The sequence below is a fragment of the Dromaius novaehollandiae genome, chromosome 7 (assembly GCF_036370855.1).
Source record: "Dromaius novaehollandiae isolate bDroNov1 chromosome 7, bDroNov1.hap1, whole genome shotgun sequence".
NCBI classification, from domain to species: Eukaryota; Metazoa; Chordata; class Aves; order Casuariiformes; family Dromaiidae; genus Dromaius; species Dromaius novaehollandiae.
Window position 1 is genome coordinate 33,211,261 of NC_088104.1, and position 19,050 is coordinate 33,230,310.

The 19,050-nt window shown below is 44.4% G+C and overlaps 1 protein-coding gene across 2 annotated transcripts in view; it reads right to left on the reverse strand.

Moving 5' to 3' along the window:
• TMEFF2 (transmembrane protein with EGF like and two follistatin like domains 2) overlaps positions 1–19,050 on the reverse strand; it is a 213,335-nt gene that overhangs the window by 59,246 nt on the left and 135,039 nt on the right. The gene's annotated exons all lie outside the window — the stretch shown is intronic.

Consider the following 19,050-nt stretch of genomic DNA (forward strand, 5'->3'; position numbering starts at 1 on the left):
AAAGCAGAAAAATACACATTAGTAAACACCGCACTGTAGCAAAGCACTTCTCTCTCTAGAAAACTCTATCCCCCGTGTTAGCTCAATGCACCGTTCACGAAGCTGATGCTTGGCCGACAGACAGTATTTCTGAATGGGACCAAGACAGAGATCTCCTTGCTGGTCTCTGATAAATTTCTTGAATTATGGCATTAAAAGGAAAACTGGGGAAAGCTGCTTTCTATTCTTTATCCATTTAAGCAATGACTCCAGGAAGCTGCAACTTTGGAAGGTTGGGCCAGCACTAAGCCCCACGGCTTTGTTTCCTGGGAAAATAATTGAGGTGTATTGATAGTCTCACACGCTGCTTTGTGTCCTTTACAGGTGAGGGCCTTGAGAGGCACCCAGGGGGATGTTTTCCTGGGAAATGTTTTGAAATTACCTGTCGTGTGGTGCAATCTAGTCTGCTCCAAAAGCAAAACATTTTTGTCTTTAGAAGTATTGCAAAGAGCCCCAAGGACTAGTTATCTCTGGCAAGTAAGATTTAGCGCTGTCCAGAGAAGGGGATGATCTCCCGGATAGGTAGGGAAATCTATCCAGACCTCCTTTCATTTCTGAAGCACCATTTTTCTCCAAAGGCCCCTGCAGCACAAGGCTTCCCAAAGTTTCTAAGCGATGCAGGAGCTTTCTAAGGAAGACAAAGCACCACGGAGCAGCTATGTTCACCCAAGCACTGGCAAACCTCGGAAGACGGGGGAAAGAGCAGCAAAGCCACGAGGGGAGCTGTGCGAGCTGACCGCCAGGGAAGAGGCAGTGATGCAGCTTTTAGCCCAGGCCAGCAGCCTGGGTAAGCGCCAACGGTCCCTGGTCGGCTTTGCCAGTAATGCTGCTCTACATTGCTCCCAGTCCACTTCTAAAAACTACCCAAAATAAGGCAGCCCTTTTGATGCTGTAATCATGCCTTCAGGCATGATCCAGACATAACCTTAGAGACCTGGGAATGTTTCACCTAAATTCTTTATCTGCGGTTAAATTTGAAATCCAGGAAAGCCAACACAAGTCTCTGCAATTTTGTAAGGTTTGTACCTGGCCCTTAAATGTTGTCAACAAACATGAGGGGACTGAGAGGAAAACAAGAGCATGGACTTAAGAGGGCTGAGAAATCATTTTGACAACTGGGTACTAAATGAGAGGAAGAGACCACTAAGGGAGGCACCCAGAAAAGGGAATTTGCTAAAAGATCCAAAAGAAACATTATCTACATTTATACAACAGTATATAAGCACCTCGTGATACATTTTGGTAGGTGCTTTCTAGCAAGACATACTATGTAGCAATATCCTTCTGATGGTTACAGAATAATTAAACCACCCCAGACATTAAATGACAACTCTGATGGATGTTGTTATCTGCATAAACATCCTCTGCATCCTCCGTTGTCCTTTCATTTTTTTTCTTTCATGTGGATTCAGAAGCGTGCTGCAAGCTTGCTGCATGGGAGATATTTTGGTTCCCACCTGCCAAAGCCCGTGGATGCAGCCGAGCGTGTCAGCAGCCCCCCGACCCTGGCGGGACTAATTACCTGCCTCCGGTTGTGCATCTACAGCCAGGGGCTGTTAGCTCCGGTGTTACTGCAGCCTTTTCGGCGTTAGTGCCTTGGCTTTGCATAAGCTGCTCTGCTATTTCTGATGAAAGGAGAAGAGGCCCCAGCTTTTGCCAAGCTTTGGGGAGAGAAAGGGGTTTTGCCTCTGAAAGAGGCAGGTGACCCCAGTCCCCGTTTTACACAAAACCTGCTTTGTTACCCTGGACAAGTTATTCAACCTCTGTCATATTCCCCACCCTGTAAAATGGGAATAATATCACCTTCTACCATCACAGAATATAAAAACAAGTACATTAAGACCACAACATGCTTAGATACTACATTAATATGGACCACGGAAATGCCTCAGGTAGACAGCTTGTCTCGCAAGTTTTTTTTGTTCAACTTAATAAAATCCAATGACCTGCTGGTACGCTTAGCTATGAGCTATGCTGCAGCAGCTCCTCATCAGAGCACTGCTTGAATTTTGATGATACTAAAATGGAAATTTTCACCTATGATGAGCTTTCTGATGATCCTAAAAGAAAAAAATACAGTTTCCCCCTATTTGCAGAAGTGTTAGTTTGTTCATCTTTATATCCATAAAGTTCATGTACGAAAAAGATGGGGAAACAGAAAACATGCCCTGGATTTTTGCTCTGCCGCATTGCCAGCTCTCGCAGGGACGGCGTGAGGTGTGTTTCATACATTGCCTTCAGACCTCCGAGGGATTCTTTTGCTCATTTTTAAGAGCCGGTGCACCAGGGCGAGAGGGGTGTGCACGAGCGGCTGCCTCGCACCAGCAGCACCTCGGCAGGCCTCACGCGTGGCCCTGCACCTGCGACGCCGGGGAGCCCAAGCTGCTCCTCCCCACTGGTCCGCAGCTGCACTCAGGCCTGGGCTTTTCACTGAGTTTCCTTTTTTGTAGAAATGCCTTTCTCTGAGGAGGCAACTTTGACAGCCAGTCTTGGCAGAGGATTTCCAGCGGTTAAGATATCAGACAGGACACGTGATGTGGATTTATCTCAGCTCTGAGCGGCCATCAAGTCACACTGCTTCGCTGCGCCACAGCTTCTCCATCTGCAGAAGGAGAACAGTGTTTGGCAGATACTTTGGGAGCCGGCTGAGTGACTGCATGCAAAGTACAGCGGGGCCGGTGGGCAGAAGGCTGCTCACAGCAGCTGAGCACTCCGTACCTAACAGTCTTCTAGGAGCACGGCAACTGCTCCAGTCCAGGAGGGTGAGAATATATTTTTTAAGGAAAATAGCTATCTTTTTTTTTTCCTTATTCTGCGCATCACTATCCTTGTATTTCCTTTTAATAAAAGTATGTGCCTAATTTTCTTCTCCCTGTAAAGTTTCTGTCTGTAACACTCCAGCAGGTGTGGCTGGATCAGGAACTTCACACGATCCCACACCACAAGCTAAGTAAAGAAGCTGCATTAGTCATTAAAGGATGTCATTTGAAAGGTTTAGCACTTGGAGGAGAAGTAGCTGCTTAAGAGAGGAACGTCCACACTAAGGCACAACGCACTTATTTCTACTAGAAAATAACAAGCGATTCTCTTTTTTTCTTCTGAAAAAGCTCTGCATTTAGCATTCCATAATCAATTTGTACATTGTCATTAAATATCCAAGCATCATGTTGTACCTTGATTAAAAAACAGCTGTTTATCTCCCTCTTTTTGTTTTCCTAATTCCTATAACTACACAGATTATTATTCTTTACATTTCCTTATTATTCCTTTACATTTCTCTCCCTGTACAAGCACCCACACTGGCACGTGCACCTACACATACAGCCTGACACACGCAGAGGCTTTTTTTCTCTGTGTTGTGCAGGTAAGTGTCCTGATATATCTGGACATCTTCGAAGGAGTTATTCTCCCTATAGTTCCTGCTGCTTTTTAGGTTCAGAACTAGCACAGTTTCTAAGGTGACTCTTTTTTTCCCCCCTTGCTGTGCTTGCTGATTTGCACTTGCCTTCATATCGCAACTGAAAAGAAGTTACAGGGAATAATCTAGGCTCTGTATTCTTCTTATTAAAATAAAAGGAGTTAGTCTTCTTTTTTCATGCATGTTACGTATTACCAACCATTGAGCTTTAACACCAGGACCCTGCATTAATGTAGCAGGGCTCCCAGGAGGCTAACGCTGAAGCTCACTGCTTATTGCCCACGCAGTTGAGAAACGTTAACCTGCAAATTCCTATTTGTATTAGCAAGATTAGCAACTTCCAGAGTTCAAGGAAACATGATGACATGGGCTAGAAGGTGACCAACATTATCTGAAAGTCACTTCAGAGACTATCTCAATCTCCTAAGTGATACAAATTCCTTAGCTTGGAAGGCATTACACAAGATTTACAGAGTCAATGGGCTGTGGTAACCACAACTCCTGTTTTAATCATTTGTTCCCTTTCTGGCATTTTCACTGCAGTCTGATCAGATAGTTTTGATTTCAAAAATATCTGTATTGCTTGAAAGCCACAGAAGAGAGAGACCATTTTTTTGAGAGACTGTTTCTGCAGCTGAGAAACTAGTTTGCAAGTATCATCAGTACATTGGTCTGACTCTCCACTTATCTCCTATAGTATCAGGAGAAACTAGAAACCTCAAACTGTCCCCAGGTAAAAACTTCTACTTTCTTCTTACATTTCAAAAAGAGTCTTCTGCAGGTGCTACAACCCTGGCAAACCACGCTATGACTTTGTATACACAGCCTCCCAAACCTCACACCCAGCTAGGAGCTGATTACTGCTGGCTTAGCTGTTTTAACAAACAGACACCAAAATACGTGTGCTTGAGCTTCTAGACAGCCTTCGCTCAGCGCCTTCCCAAGAAGTTCAAAGAATGTCAAAGGTGAGATGAAAATAAATGCTTGGCAAGTTTCAGAAAAGCCGCCAAAAGGGGATTGTTAGCAATAAACAGCAGCTCACAGTCTCGACCTGAGATACAGTGACACCTATTTCCACACACTCACCTGATGGCTCATACACTGAGGAGTCAATGCAAGTGGAAAGAGGAGCTGGCGAGCCACGATGGAGGGACAGTTAGGTGGTAACTTTGGCTGAACACTAATCTCTCCTGGCTAAAATGCTTCCATGTGTACATCTCTGCAGGCAACAAGCCAAAACCCAGAGAGCCTCCGTTCAGTTTTCAGAGAGCTTTGTAAGACTGCCGACATTATCATCATGATCCTTATTCAGTATATTTTGACTGTACTGGGGAACACAATGAATATACATTATGAAACATCGTGACCATACCTTAGAATATAAAGAAATATGAGTATGATGAATTGTTATGATTGCTTTTCTGTGTTATGAAATCTTCCTGAGATTGGCGTGATCAGAGGTGAGCTCGTTACCGCAGTCTCTGAGCAGGCATGAACTTTCTTTGATCATGCTCGGTCTTGAGCACAAACTGTATGCTCTCCTCAGCATAGTGCTGAGCCCAAGCTAATGCCCCTTGGACTTCTTAGCCAACGTGTCTGCACATCTCTGGCGTCTGCAGGAATTCACTGCATAAACATGCCTTAAGCCAAATTTTCATGCTTAGTGCAGTCCCGGGCTAACAAAGACTTGCAGGTTGCCGCAGACACTTGTCTACACAAGGTGGGATTGGCAGAGCTGGGCTGTGCTGCACAGGTCCCTACACGTTCCCACCGGGCCCAACCCACTCCGTGAGCAGTCTCGGGGCTGACTGGTCTATCACACTCCTTCTCCACCAGATACAAAAATGTCTCCCGTCAGCAACACCACCCGTGAGGGTTTAGTTCTCCCCAGGCAAAGGTGAAGGAAGCTGCGTAGCAACAAGTCCAGCCTGAATCTCAGCTTGCACCCAGCAGGGCTGGCTGCCTCTCCATCCCGGCGCCTGCCGCTGGGCACGGGCAGGGAAGAGCTCCTCACCCTGCAGAGACTGGGGCTTTTCACTGACACGTGGGGGTGACCAAGCCAAGAGCTGACTTTAATGGATGACTGAGCTACACGGAATAACTCTGAACTCTGACAATTCTAAGGGACAAATGTTAACATTTTGGTCATGTGCATAAATTACCACTTAGTTAATACTTGAATACTAGACTTGATTCATTATGATGGGATTTCTTTTCTATTGTTGCAAAAAGAACTGTAAAAATAGCTTGATCATTATATGATATCCAATTGTTTTTAGCTGTAAAATATAGGTAATAATAACAATCACATAGTGACAAGGGGTGATGGCTGTTTTCATGTTTCAGAATGAAAGGCAATGTGCAAATTAAAATGCGGAGGAGTGAAAGAATAAAGATCTTCAGAGCCGTGGAGGTGATCCTGTCACATGCTTCAGTACTAACAGGGTTGGCCTGAGTAGGTCAAAAGGACAGCGGACAAAGCGAGAAACTTCTGCGAAACGAAGGCAGGGAAGCCAGCTGAGTTTGCTTAATGTGCTAGAAGCACCACCGCATGCACCTCTACAAAATGGCTAAAAACACCCCACGACCTAGACAAATAAAAGCCCAGATGCTCAAAGTGACTTTGTTCTAATCAATAAGTCCTTCTCCTGAAAGCATTAGCTCACTCAAAACCTGCAAAGTGAGAAAAATGAAAGGTGTGAAGCAGGGGGTCGACTCACGAATGACTCTGCTCTAGAAGTCTGGCAGAGCTCAGAACAACATTATGGCCAAAATGAAAAGAAAATGGTCTACTGTACCAACAATAAATCCAGATTCTGACATGTCTTGTTCTGCTTTACCCCTGCTGTCTGGCTCCACCTCAATAAATACAAATTTACTACCTCTCCTCTCACACACTCACACACAAACACACTGGGGAAATTACTTATAACATTAGAAATCAGTGTCTTTATCCAGCTCAGGACCTGATTCGGGGCTTCCCAAGGAGAACCAAAATGCTCTCACTCATTTCACTGGGCCTTGCACCAGTTTCCCAGTCCCACCAAAGATCAGTCCTTGAAATCAACCCTCTGTCATCAGTGGGCAGATTATTTAAATAGCCGTAACCACTGCCATTGCTGTGACATACCTGAACTGACTGCCCAGGAAACCAGACTGCGCTTTGCAGGGCTTATATTGCTTTAGGGCCCATCTTGGGTGTCTTCACATTGCAATTCTCAGCCTAGCACTGGAAAAGTTCAGCGGGCTGAGTTCAGTGTAATGCAAATATGTAACAGGATTTTCAGGGTGGAACTAGACGTATCCAGCAAGCTCAGACTGTTGATAAAATGTACTCTTATCTTCTCGCTAAAGACCAGGTAGATATACTCCGGCACTGCTTTGATGCCAGTCAGATTCAATTTGCAGTGTTTTCCAGCTCTCATACTTTTATTGTGAATCTCAGGCTATATTTTTTCTTAAAATCACAGCTGCTGGATTATCTCAATGTAAAAGAATAACAGCTTCTATGTGTATTTATTTTGAAAGGCATGTCTAAGCTATATGGCTGTGTCAAAAAAGTTTGGGAGAAAGATAAATACCAGAAACTATCAAGTTTATCTTTTTAAAAATCTAATTATTTTTATAGGCCTGAGTCAAGATTTTTCAGTCCTGGGCAATGCTAAGCGTATGTCAAACTGGGAAAAAACAGTTGTGAAACAGAGCTCACCCTTCTCAGATGCACTGTGCTAAAGGCTCCAGTTCTACCACGAGTACAGTACAATTAGGATAAGAAAACAGAGTGTAAGATGTGTTTTAAGTTCAGTAAATAACTAGTATAAAAATTTCTTCACATTATTGCTGAGTACTGTCGCTCTCTAGTGCAACCTTTATTTTTTATCTCCTTTCTTGGTTTCTTTCATGCCTTTCTTCCCCTTCTCTTTTGGCTTCTTTCCTTCCCCCAGCATCCCCAATTTTTCGATTTCCTTTAAAGCAAGGAAACTAAGCTGTAACCTTGAGGAATCTTCATAAATGGCTACAAAGAGCATTCAGGGGAAAGCAAAGAGACAAGCCCCAAGCCCCTCACCAGCTGTCTCTTCTGAGCTCAGGAGGAAAATGTCTGTTGGCTAATGCCAGGAACTAAAGAATTCAACAGCCATTTTCAGGTATCCTACGGTAGCAAAAACGAATGCATGGGCAGAGTCCGCACATCTCCAACAGCACCTTCTCTTGCAGACCCGCTGGCTCCCTGGTAGCACAAGATGAAATGGAATTTGATTCACTGTTTTATTACTGTTTATTATCAGGGTTGTGGTACGTACCTGGGGAGCCTCAGTGTTGACCAAAACCCAACTGGGGATGATCCTGAACAAACACATCTTTGGCTTTTCCTTTTATTTACGTGTCTGTCTGTGCTCAGTGCTTTGAGCAAAGGAGTGTGATTAAATACTGCGAGAATTAGAGATTTACAATTTTCACTTCACCTCTTTACTGAGTAATAAAAAAGTGGCTTAACCATATGCCTATATATTTATATATATATAGAGAGAGATGTGTGTGTATATATATAGGCGTGTATATGCATGTGTGTGTGTGTACATATATATATATTTTTATATATATATATGCATGCTGTTTTCAGGTAATATTAAGAGCACTGTGGAATTCTTCCATTTTATCCTAATACAAGGCCAAGCATGGGAGCAGCCCTGGTAGCTCTTCTAAAGAGATGTCATTTGCTGTGAGGAAAGTAGCAGGCTGATGGAAAGTTTGTGGCTCTCAGTTTGCACAGCTCAGTTTCTTAGAAACAGACTTTTTCAAGGTATCATCTAGTCCAGGGACTGGAAGCTCCACTGGAGAGGCAGCATAGCCTTGACAGCCTCTGAACCTCATTTATCATGGCTAAATGCAGATGGGATGGAAATGGTTTTACAGTAACAGAATTGCTCCTCTGCATCTATCCAATTGCAACTGTCTGCTTTCAGTGGGGGCAACTGGAGATCTCTCAGGGCATCTGGGTCTGAAGTCAGGACACGAACCTCTACAGACCTCTGTAGGGACTTGTCTATATTCGTACAGCTGTAGCCAGGAGGGAATGGATTCAATTCTTATTCAAAGTTTATTTATTCTAAATAAACACTATTTGCTTGTTTCTGTCTCATGCATATCGCTGCTGCTCCCACAGTGCATTTGACAAAAAATTAAATATGATTAGTTGAGGCCAGTTTCTCGTAGCAAATATCTCTAATGGCATTTCAAAAGGAATGGCTCATTGAATAAAATCCTATTGTAAGCTTTCTGAGTGCTGACATGAAACAGCTGTGATTATTGCACCCTTGTGCAGTCCCCCTACAAAATTTGATGTTTGCCTGGTGTATGTGGGATGCCAACATCTCAGATTTATGAAGGTGTAAGATGACCAGCTTTGACAGAATTTGCCAGCTTGAGGAAGAGGAGGTTCATTTAATTTTGCCAAGAGCTTCCTCTCATAAACAGCTTTGAGCAAAAAGCCAAATAGCACGTGGGGACCATTCATCTTTCCCCTGCATTAATTTAATTTTAAAGAGAAATCACTTCCTTGCAGGAGAATTTTCAAGGAATAGACACGGCTGTTGTAAACACGCCTGTGATGCTCCCCAGGCTTTTGTGGCATCGGTCCCTGCTGTTGTGTACTTCAATATGCCCAACGGTGCGAACAGAACAACCAAGTGGACATGCCCGCAGCTGCATGGATGCGAGATGAAAGGCCACCAATCAAGGCTGTTATTAAAGGGCCTGGAAGGAGATTACTGTTGTGCTAATTCCAAGGAACCAGAAGAGAACCAGAGAAACAGGAAAAGATCACATCTGATGCCTCCCTCAGGTAGACTGCCTGCACAGATCATTAAGCCACAATGCTGTGTCGAGGGAGACAGGGAGCTGCATTTCAGGAAAGTGCCCGATATCGTAACACTTCTCTTATTGTCAGAAAAACGGCCACCAGAGGTTACTCCTAAGGAGAGTCAAGTGTGGGCTTTTGGTGGCCAGCTGGCCCGGAGCGCCCGAGCAGAGGGAAACAGGCCAGATTACAAATCCTCTTTATCACTTCTGCTGACTGCCAAGGTGGGCCCGAAACATCCTTTTCCTGCAGAACTGCAAACAGCCCTGTTATCTGTGGTCTCTGCTGACAAGCAGGGATTAGTCCTTGCACCCCTTGTCTTCCTCTTGTATGTCTGGGGAAGAGCTGGATCCAACACTGCCTGAAACAAGAGCTTGCCATTTGATATCTTACGCTTGAGGTACTGAACACATGATGCAAAGATAAACCGGTAGACAGAACATATGTACTATATTAAACCTTGCATTTATAGCAAATTCTATCAAGCAAATACTGCATTAGATATAGGTTCAACAGGAGAAATATGAATAGGCAGTGCCTTCCTCAGTGGGACCTGCTGGATGTAAACCAGAGTAGTTACCTGGCTGTGCTTTCCCCCTGCCAAGAACTCGCGCCGTACCGGAGATCCTGAGCACTTCCACTCATGCTAGGCTGAGCGCAGCTCTGATCACTGAATTCAGACAAATTCAATGAAGACAATAAAGAAGGATCCAATCCATGATTTCACAAAGCCTAAAATAAGGAAGATCAAAATGGCTGATGTGACTTTCCAGGGCTTTCAGCACTGAAAGGGTGCTGCTGCCAGCTCCCAGCCTGGTGGAAAGATTAACAGGACACTTCAGTTTGAACCCTTGTAGCTGCTCATCTTTCAAGAAACAGAGTGAAAGTCACAAAGATAAAACCTAAAAGAGCTGTCTAGCATCCACTTGGTGACTACTTTAGTTTTAAGGTCTTTGTCACTCTGCTATTGATTTAAGTCTGTGTATCCTTTTGAATATTAGTATGGCTAGCAAGATAGCAACATCATACATAAAAATGTTCTTTATTCCAGAACAGATGAAACTCCCAGTGGTAAAAGAAGATTTAGGTATCTCTGAAGATTTCTTATCGCTGTGCAACATAACTCTCTAATGGTTCAGTGCCTTGGAGGGTCATCTGAGATCACTTATCACATAAATCAAATAGGTGGCAGGCTATAAGAGTGGAAGCCTATAGCAATTTCATGTCTTTGCTCGCAGACATCAAATCTATCTTTTGGGCAGACTATAGAGGAGATAATATGCCACTCCATTTAAGCCACTGAAGAAACCCAAATCTGGGTATTAACCAATTTTAGGAGGCTGCTCCTAGTCTTGACTGCACCACAATTATCCTAGGGAATGACTGGTTTTAAATCCCAAAACGCAGACTGCAGACACTAGTCCTGGTTCTAATTTACACTAAGGCCCCTGTAAATCACTCTGGCAATGTAAGGGAGTGTCAGAGCGAGGGAAAGTACAATTTACCTTATGTCCCATTTACATAATCAGTGTGGTGTAAAGTGGCTCTACTGTAAAATGAGCTGGGTCCACCTTTTGCTGAACTCAACAGGAGAAGTGCCATTTTTTTCTCACGCTCCACTTTTCTTCCATTTTACACTATTTTCTGCTTATTTCTACGGTGCTAATGCAGGTTACACATAAGCAACTGAGAGCAGGAGCTGGCCTGGAGTTCAGAGGTTGAGAAGATGCGGGACAAGCTCATACTCTGTAATGGGGTCTCAGAAGGACGTGGTTCAGTCTGATTTCCATAGCATGACAGGTGCCAAAACTGGCAATCAGAAACCAGGTCCGTTCAGCAAGCCTGTCCCCTCTTGGCAAGGAGCCGCGGTAGATGTCTCCTCATCTGCCTGTTCCTGCAGCAGCTCAGACATCAACCCTGCATGCAAAGGCAATCCTCACTCCCCCTTCACGGTTCCTGCCCCAGGATAATTTAGTAGTTCCATACTATCATTCCCTGATTCATAATTATCACCTCTGAGCTGGATTCTCTTAATTTGCACAGACTAGGGCTTGACACAAGCTCATCCCTATGTTTGTTTATTTATGAGTGAGAATTTCCATTTAAGAAAAAAGAAGAAAATCCAGCTCGGAGCTAGCTGTAAAAGTATCCCTCCTGACACATGTAAAGGTACAGCAGGCTTCCCAAGTCTGTAGCTAGGTAGTACTAGTGCCTCTGCTGTTGCTCAGGGTACACAGGAGAGCAGGCCCTTAAGGTACTTGCTAGAAGCTAATATAATATTTGCCAGAAGCTAATGTAAGGATGACTGTAAAGCTTCTAAGTCCTGTATGAGAAGATACAATATTTATGCAACATAGACCCTATCTTGTATATAGCCCTGTTCTTCAATAAACACAAATACATATTATGCCAGTTAACTACGTGAAAATGTCCAGCAGCGTGACATCCTTTCCGGACGAAAGGGGAAAAAACAGCAGAAACTTGTTTTTCCTTTGTATAGCCATTACTGTTAGTGGCAGGTTGAGGCACTGTGAGAACAGCACCATTACTGGTTTATGGTACTCCTTTTAGATGTCATGTCCACAGTACAAAAATCATAAAACATATTGGCAGCGTGGCTGGTAATCTTAGCAGAAAGGCAAGGGTTTAATGAGTGGCACAGCCTCTCCTCAAAGAGTGACAAAGATTTCAGGGAAGGAGCCGCACTGGGCCTCCTCTGTGGAGAAACTGTGGTTTACATTTTTGTACAGTGTCAGCCAGAATTTACATGACGGTACACGGAAAAAAATTCCCAGATCTCTGCTAACGGGACAAACAGTGTGAGTGTGACAGGTCAAACTCAACCTTGATATAAGCAGTAGAGAGCAGTGGGTTTGAATACATTTACAGCAGAGCAGTGTTGTCCCTCTGAGAATAATTTTACATATGTGTTTATAATATAAAGTGAGCCATATGGCACGAAAGGTTTAAGCATTTAATTTCACTTTGTTTTAATGCACTGTATATACAGAAAATTGGAAGCCCAGCAGGAAAACGCCAGATTTCATTTTCACTTAGTAGTGATTAACCTTTCTGAGATCGCTCAGAGTTTTGTCACCTGCGCAGTCACGCAGGCCGGGGAGCGCTGAGGGCCCGGGTTTTCTGCTCTGGCCGAGGGGCGGCACGCGGCCCAGCTGCCCAAGGGCCGAAGGGGCGGCACCGGGCGGTCCCTGCGCTGCCGAGCGCGTGGGCCCCGCGCCGCGGCCTTCCTGCGCCGCTCCTGCAGGTATGGAAAGTGCAGAAGTGACGCTGGGGATTTAATGATGTGGAGGGCCTTTGCCGCCGCCCTCTCTGCAACGCTGCTCCTCGCATTGCGCAGGTGGGCCCGCTCTCCAGCAGCTTTGTACGGAAAGCAAAGAGCTGATACGGATCACACTCTGCAAATACGCTCTTTCTCATTAATATTGATTCACACACACAAACACTTTAGCTGTATCAGTGATTGCATTACCATTGCAGAAGTGTAATTACCAAATTAAAAGGGAGGACTGTGATTCAGCTTAGTTTGGGGAAAATCTTTACTTAAAAAATGATTCTGATGTTCGAGGATCTTTCCTCCTTCATTTTTAATGCCTTGGACATGCCTTAAGAGACAGGCTTCTATCCAAATAAACATGTCCCGGGTATGCTGCAGTATTGGCATATACAGGCACTTAAAGCAGCATCAACAAGACAAAAAACAAACACAGGAGAAAAAATCTGACAGATGCTAAGCCAGGTACTAGATTGCAAATGAAGGTGGATCACCAGCGAAAGAGAAAGGAGGGAAACGCCGGTTGGAAGCTGCTCAGACTGATTTGACGCTGCCAGCTGATTTATGAAAAACTTCTGAAAAGCAACACAGAACTTGCACATAACCAAACCATGAGAAAGTAAATGCCACAAATACTTGCGGAAGGAGGGAGGGTAGAAAATCTCCTATGTTTGCTGCCCTTCTAGATGATTATGTGATAAAATAAATCAGCTCCAGTAATGATAGCAATGTTTGCAAGAGTCCAGACTCCTGAGCAGGAGTTTTGACTGGTATTCTTATCAAAAATCAGCTGAGTGCACCTGCAAGAATAGCCATAAAATGATACAAATTTCCCCTCCCATCTCCTACTAAAAACACCTTTCAGGTGATCTAATACTATGAGAAACCGTAATCATTAAGGACTGATCATGCTAATATAATTTTCTGGATGGCTTATTAACCTACTAAGACATGTTTTTCTCTATTTCCCTTCATTAGCGACAGCAATAATTAGGTAAGGACAGAGTAGCAAAATTGATCATATGCTACTGCCCAAGGGGACAGAGAATGTATCATGGACATTTAGCATAATGTTCTCCAAACTCTAGATGCATTAATTATATTTAGTAACACAGCTATTTTCTGCCTTTGATAAAAGGAATCCATTAATGTAGCTATTGTATAACAGAGGTTTATTTTTCTCCTGTTTCAAAATTGAATTTTTTTAAAAGTTCGTTATACAAAATGAACTGAGACAAGAAAACACGATTGCCTCAAATACCTGCCGATACCACGTCCTTGCTTTTTTCCGTATTGACTATCAGGCTCCTCGTGAAAGCAGCACTTAAAAACCAGAAGGGACAAAGAGCTTTGGCTATCAAGCAGAAAAGCATGCTATGCCGTAACCTTCTGGACTATAATCCAACAGGACAACTTTCTAATTTACTGGGGGCAAATTGCAGCCTGCCTCCCCCCCCAACCCTGATCACTGGAACAGAGTACCTGTAGCTTACATGTAGGGGGCACCATGCAGAATGCGTGCGTACGCATACATAAGTTTCATACATTTATAAAAAAGATTGAATTTTTATTCAACCTACAACCTGAGCCTACGCTAAGGCCCAGCTCCTCTGCTGCCGAGACGCGTGGCAGCGCCGGCAGAGGCCTCCAGGCTGGAGGTGGGCAAACACCAACCGCCGCGCGGCCAAGGCCTCGGTCGGACCGGCCCGTGCAGAGGCAGGCGCGAGCGTCGACCGTGGGCGCCCGCGTGTTTGCCCGGCGACGCCTCGAGGCCGCGTCCCCGTCACGCGGGAGGCCGAGGCACCGGGCAGCCCTGCCGCGCACCTCCCCGCGAGCGGCGGCGGCGAGACCGGCCGGGGGATCCCGCGAGCGACCCTGTGGTCCCGCCGCGGCATCGCCCGCCTCTCGCGCCACCCGCCTTGCCCACGGCCGGGGGGGACGCTCCCGGCAGCCGGCGGCTGACAAAGGAGACAGCGCGATGATGAATTTTCATAGGTTTTTTTACATCCCGGTGCCTGACTTTCCCCGAGCTCTCGCCCCGTGTAAGCAGTAGGCAGCTCGCTGTAGATAAAAGCATTAAAGAGAGCTGAAGAGAGCTGACGTTACAGACTTGGCAGCGCCGTGTCACGCTGCACAAACAGAGAGAGGGAGGCGCTGCCAAAGCGAAAGCCAGAGATAATACGAAAAGCATAAAACCAACATATTGACCTTATTTAAGTCCAAACAGCTTAACACTAGGATATTTAACACAAAAACATGGAAAACATTCTTTATTCCACACACAACTGAATGTTTCCTTTAAATATGCAATTGACTCGGTATCTGCAATCCCCCTTCTTCAGACGCAAAACCCAAAATAATGATTATATCAGTCATTGCTTAATACAGTCAACTGCGGCCCTCATTTCCATGCATGAATGGCCATTTCCATATCATTACCCATAATGCTGCGCACTCCGATTTTTCTTCCTAAATAGAGCAATACGTTTAAAGTTGTCATTTTAAAACAAAAATGCTTAAAAAAGGGGCTTTCATTTCTTTTTATCTTATCTATGCTCTTAGCAACTAATAGACCAGCATATTAAAACGGAAAACTGTCGGTGAGTGTGACAACTACTATAGTGAAAAGATCTTACGGAAGAGGCAATTACCGAGGGATTTTTCTGAACTTTGGAAACAGAGATAAGTCCGAACAGAAAGGCTGAACCAAACCAACCAGAAGCAAACCAGTAATTATAGTATGTTCTACTATTTTTCTAACACAAGTCCTTGTTGGGGGCAAAACTAGCTCCATGCTGGAAAATAACTGCAGACATGAGGTGCGGTTCAAAGCTTTGCATGAATAAATTACTTTTTTCAATTAATATTGCTCATGCCCACAGTAGAGGAAGGATTTTTCCTCCCCCCGCTACTTTCAAAGTAATTTTCTGCTATGTTTAATTAGGAAATTTCTCTACAGAAGGGAATGTGATAGAAGATTAATTCTCTATTTTCTCACCCACTGTGTCAGTACACTCAAGTGGACACTATAAACCCCAGTTAAATACGATGAGGACGATCAAGCGTGGAGCTCCTTTCAAGAGGTCGCGTCCACATGCTGTAGATCTCATTTCAAAACAATAGAAACAAGTCAGAAAACGGTACGTCTCCCTAGCGCAGCGCCACAGAGGAGTGACTGTGAGGCCTCACTGTGCGCGGGTTCGCCGTCCTAGCTGCGCGGGTTCACTACCACGGCTAACGATACCGAACGCCGCAGAATAAGAAACAGGATCTCCACCAGCACTGATGTGCTGGGTCTTTTTCTCCTGTTCATTACTAATAATTATTCCTCTAGCAGTCACATTCTGCTTTACATCTTTTATGCCAAGTATGAAACAGCAATTAAACAATAAATAATGAAACGTTCGCTAGCAAGCCATGTTGTGAAGGTTGCTCTGAGAGGGAACAGACAAAGGGCACAAACTGTATTTGTTTTTAATGAACACCGAAGGGAATGGGCTGTTTACCCTCAGGACTTCAAACTCTATGAATGGGCTTTTGCTGTCAACGCGGAGTGAATATCGGGCTAAGGTTTTTTTAAGCTGAAATCCAAGTCAAAGTAAGAACAGTTATTTAGGGGAAACTCAGACTTACAAAATACGGGGGAACATGTAAGACTCCATCCTTTGACAGAAAGGATAAGCCATTTTCCCGTAAGTTTTAGGTATGGGTGACTAAACATCAAAAAAGAAAAAGCTTGAACCATTCCAAGGAGAAAACTAGCGCATGAAGCCCAGTAGAGACCAAGAGCCTTGCTTGTGGGCTATCTATGACCAAATTGTTTCAATATGATGGAAGTCGTCAGCACCTACCTCCTGCAGACAGCAAAGGTCAAAACTGGACAACTGGTAGAAAAATCTATAATGCAGAAGAAACTCCATTCCTCACTTTATTCTGGGCTTTGAAAAAAGAAATCAACATTTTGGCTAGTCCAATGCCTATCTTCTCTCTGCATTTGACGTGTTTATGAGACATTGTTATCCTACTCTGCTGGGTGCTGGTGAGGTTTCAGGTAGTGCTCTGGCAGCCCCCTTAGCGAAGTGCAAAGGAGAGCCACAAGAACGACAAGATTTAGAAAACATGACTTCTGCGGTGAGCTTAGAGGAATGGAAATTTTTTAGTTTGGAACAGAGAAGACTGAAAAGAGACTAGTCATCTGATAAAAAAAAAGAACCTTAAACAGACGGCTATAAAAAGAAGGATAATCAATTGTCCTCCACATCCACTGTTTCTGAGACAAGAAATAATTGATTTAATTTACAGCAAAAAAGATTAAAATTAGATATTAGGAAGAAAATCTTTCTAACTTCTAAGAACTATTACACACCGGAACAGGCTACACAGGAATGGTGCTTGTGCGCTCAGAAGTTGCTTTTGAGACCGGCTTACGCACATCTCACCAAGGGATGGCCTAACTGTGGTTGATCCTACCAGATCTGAGAAAGATGGATGAGATGGTCAGTTGAAGTCACTTCCAGAACTGTGTGTCTACATGATCCCTTTTCTGCAGGTCAGGCAATGGCTCAGCTCGTATGACTCAGTTTTTACTTGTAAATATCCCCACTGAGATCAAGGAACATTTTTGGTAATGCAATTAAAATGTCTGCATGTTGGCTGGGTGTGTGATGTCTGCCCACGTATGGGGCCAGTGTGTATTTTAGCATAACCTACAAAAGTTCTTGACTCCTGCAAAATTAGAGGTTTTGGCTACGCCTAGGACCTAGTGGACAAGACACCACCTCTTCTCATGCTCCTAAAGAAGCAGCGGAGCTGACTGCTTCCTTTTTGTCCCCCAGAAGAGAATTTTCTTTCTTTTAGACAGGCTGGTAGAAAATGTGTACTCCAGTTGACCAACTTTTTGTTCAATTACGATAAAATACTTCTTTTTAGAGAGAAGGCATAGATCTCATTCAAGGGAAAACAAAAATTTTTGTTAAATTGGTTGCAAAATCTATGTTAACACAGGTAAAATACACTGCATTTCCCAGAGAGGTTGCCACCAGCAAAGGGCACAGGACCTGGAGCACAGCAAAGGGAGGACCTGGAGACTATCCGTGCCCAGAGAGCGCCGTGTGCACCTCATGCTAAACCTGACGCTATTGCCACAGACCGCGCTGGGGCATGTGCCTGGCACAAGGGCAGAAGGTGCCCGAGGGAACGACTCCTTCTCACGCAGGCTAGCTAGGAAACCTACGGACTGCAAAGCAGTCGCTATACGTCTTGGGGATCCCTACTTTCAGCTAGAGCCGGCTGTGACTGCCTACATGTGCATGTCAGGAGCCTGCCCAGCCCATGCAACAGCGTGAGGCACGCGGTGGAGAGGGCTTGCAGCCACCTTTGTTCTCTGTCCCCTGGAGCTCTGCTTTCCGCGCTGCAGCTGCCGGAGGCGCAGCACAAAATCTGTCCCCTCTGTTCCCTTTTCCAAGGAGTGAACAGCCCTTTTACAGCAAAGCCAGTTTTCAAAGGTTCCTTGGCCCCTGGTGTTTCCAGCTAGTACCCATGCTACATAGCTGCCTAGGTGCACACGGGCTTTTCTTTTTTTTCCCTTTTCCTTTGCGACTAGTGGGGCCCAGGGCAGAATTACAGTTTATTTGCAAAGTGATAGCATAGCCTTTCAGAAAGGATAAATAAAATGATGAATCAGAGGTCCAGACATATCCATCTGTCACATCCGATAAACATGCATGTGCCATGTGAATGCCTGGTCACTGCTGTAATTAGCTATTAAAGCTGAATGGGAGATTTCCAGACAGTAATGTATGAAATGCATGAATATTTTAATGATGCATAGTACAATTAAAAATATTACATACATTGTTTCTGAGCACCTTCAGGTTTTCCCTTTATTTAGATTTGGGGGAAATCAACTTCTTTAACCTTATTAGAGCAAGGGGAAATGGTCAGCTGAATAAATCTCAGCAAGGCAATCTCTTTTTTAAGATGCAACTTTTCCTTCCAAAAAATCTTGGATAATGACGGGAAAATAGTCTGCAGCGCATTCAGATGAGGAAAAAAAAAAAAAAGACCGTAATAATAAAAGTGTCCCATGTGACTGCTGGGAAAAAAGAAGGGTCTGATTCAGGTCCCATTCTAATCAATGGGACTCTCTCCATTACCTCTGCTAACAGTCACATTAAACCCCTCATGTCTGGCTGAGCAGATACAGTACGTGGATAAGCAAGGCAGCCTAGTCATCCACACGGCAGCTGAGCATCAGGTAAGTCACCTGAGCCCACTGCGACAGTAAATCTGTATTGGTACAAACCCTGCTTCAGCAGAGAGGAAACCCTTATGTTTTCCCCCTAGACATGACAGGGAAGAAGGGAAGTGGGCAAAAAAGCACAAAGAAGGCCAGGCCCTATAAATGTAACTAAGCAATGCGAATGCGAACGTAACGAAGCAATC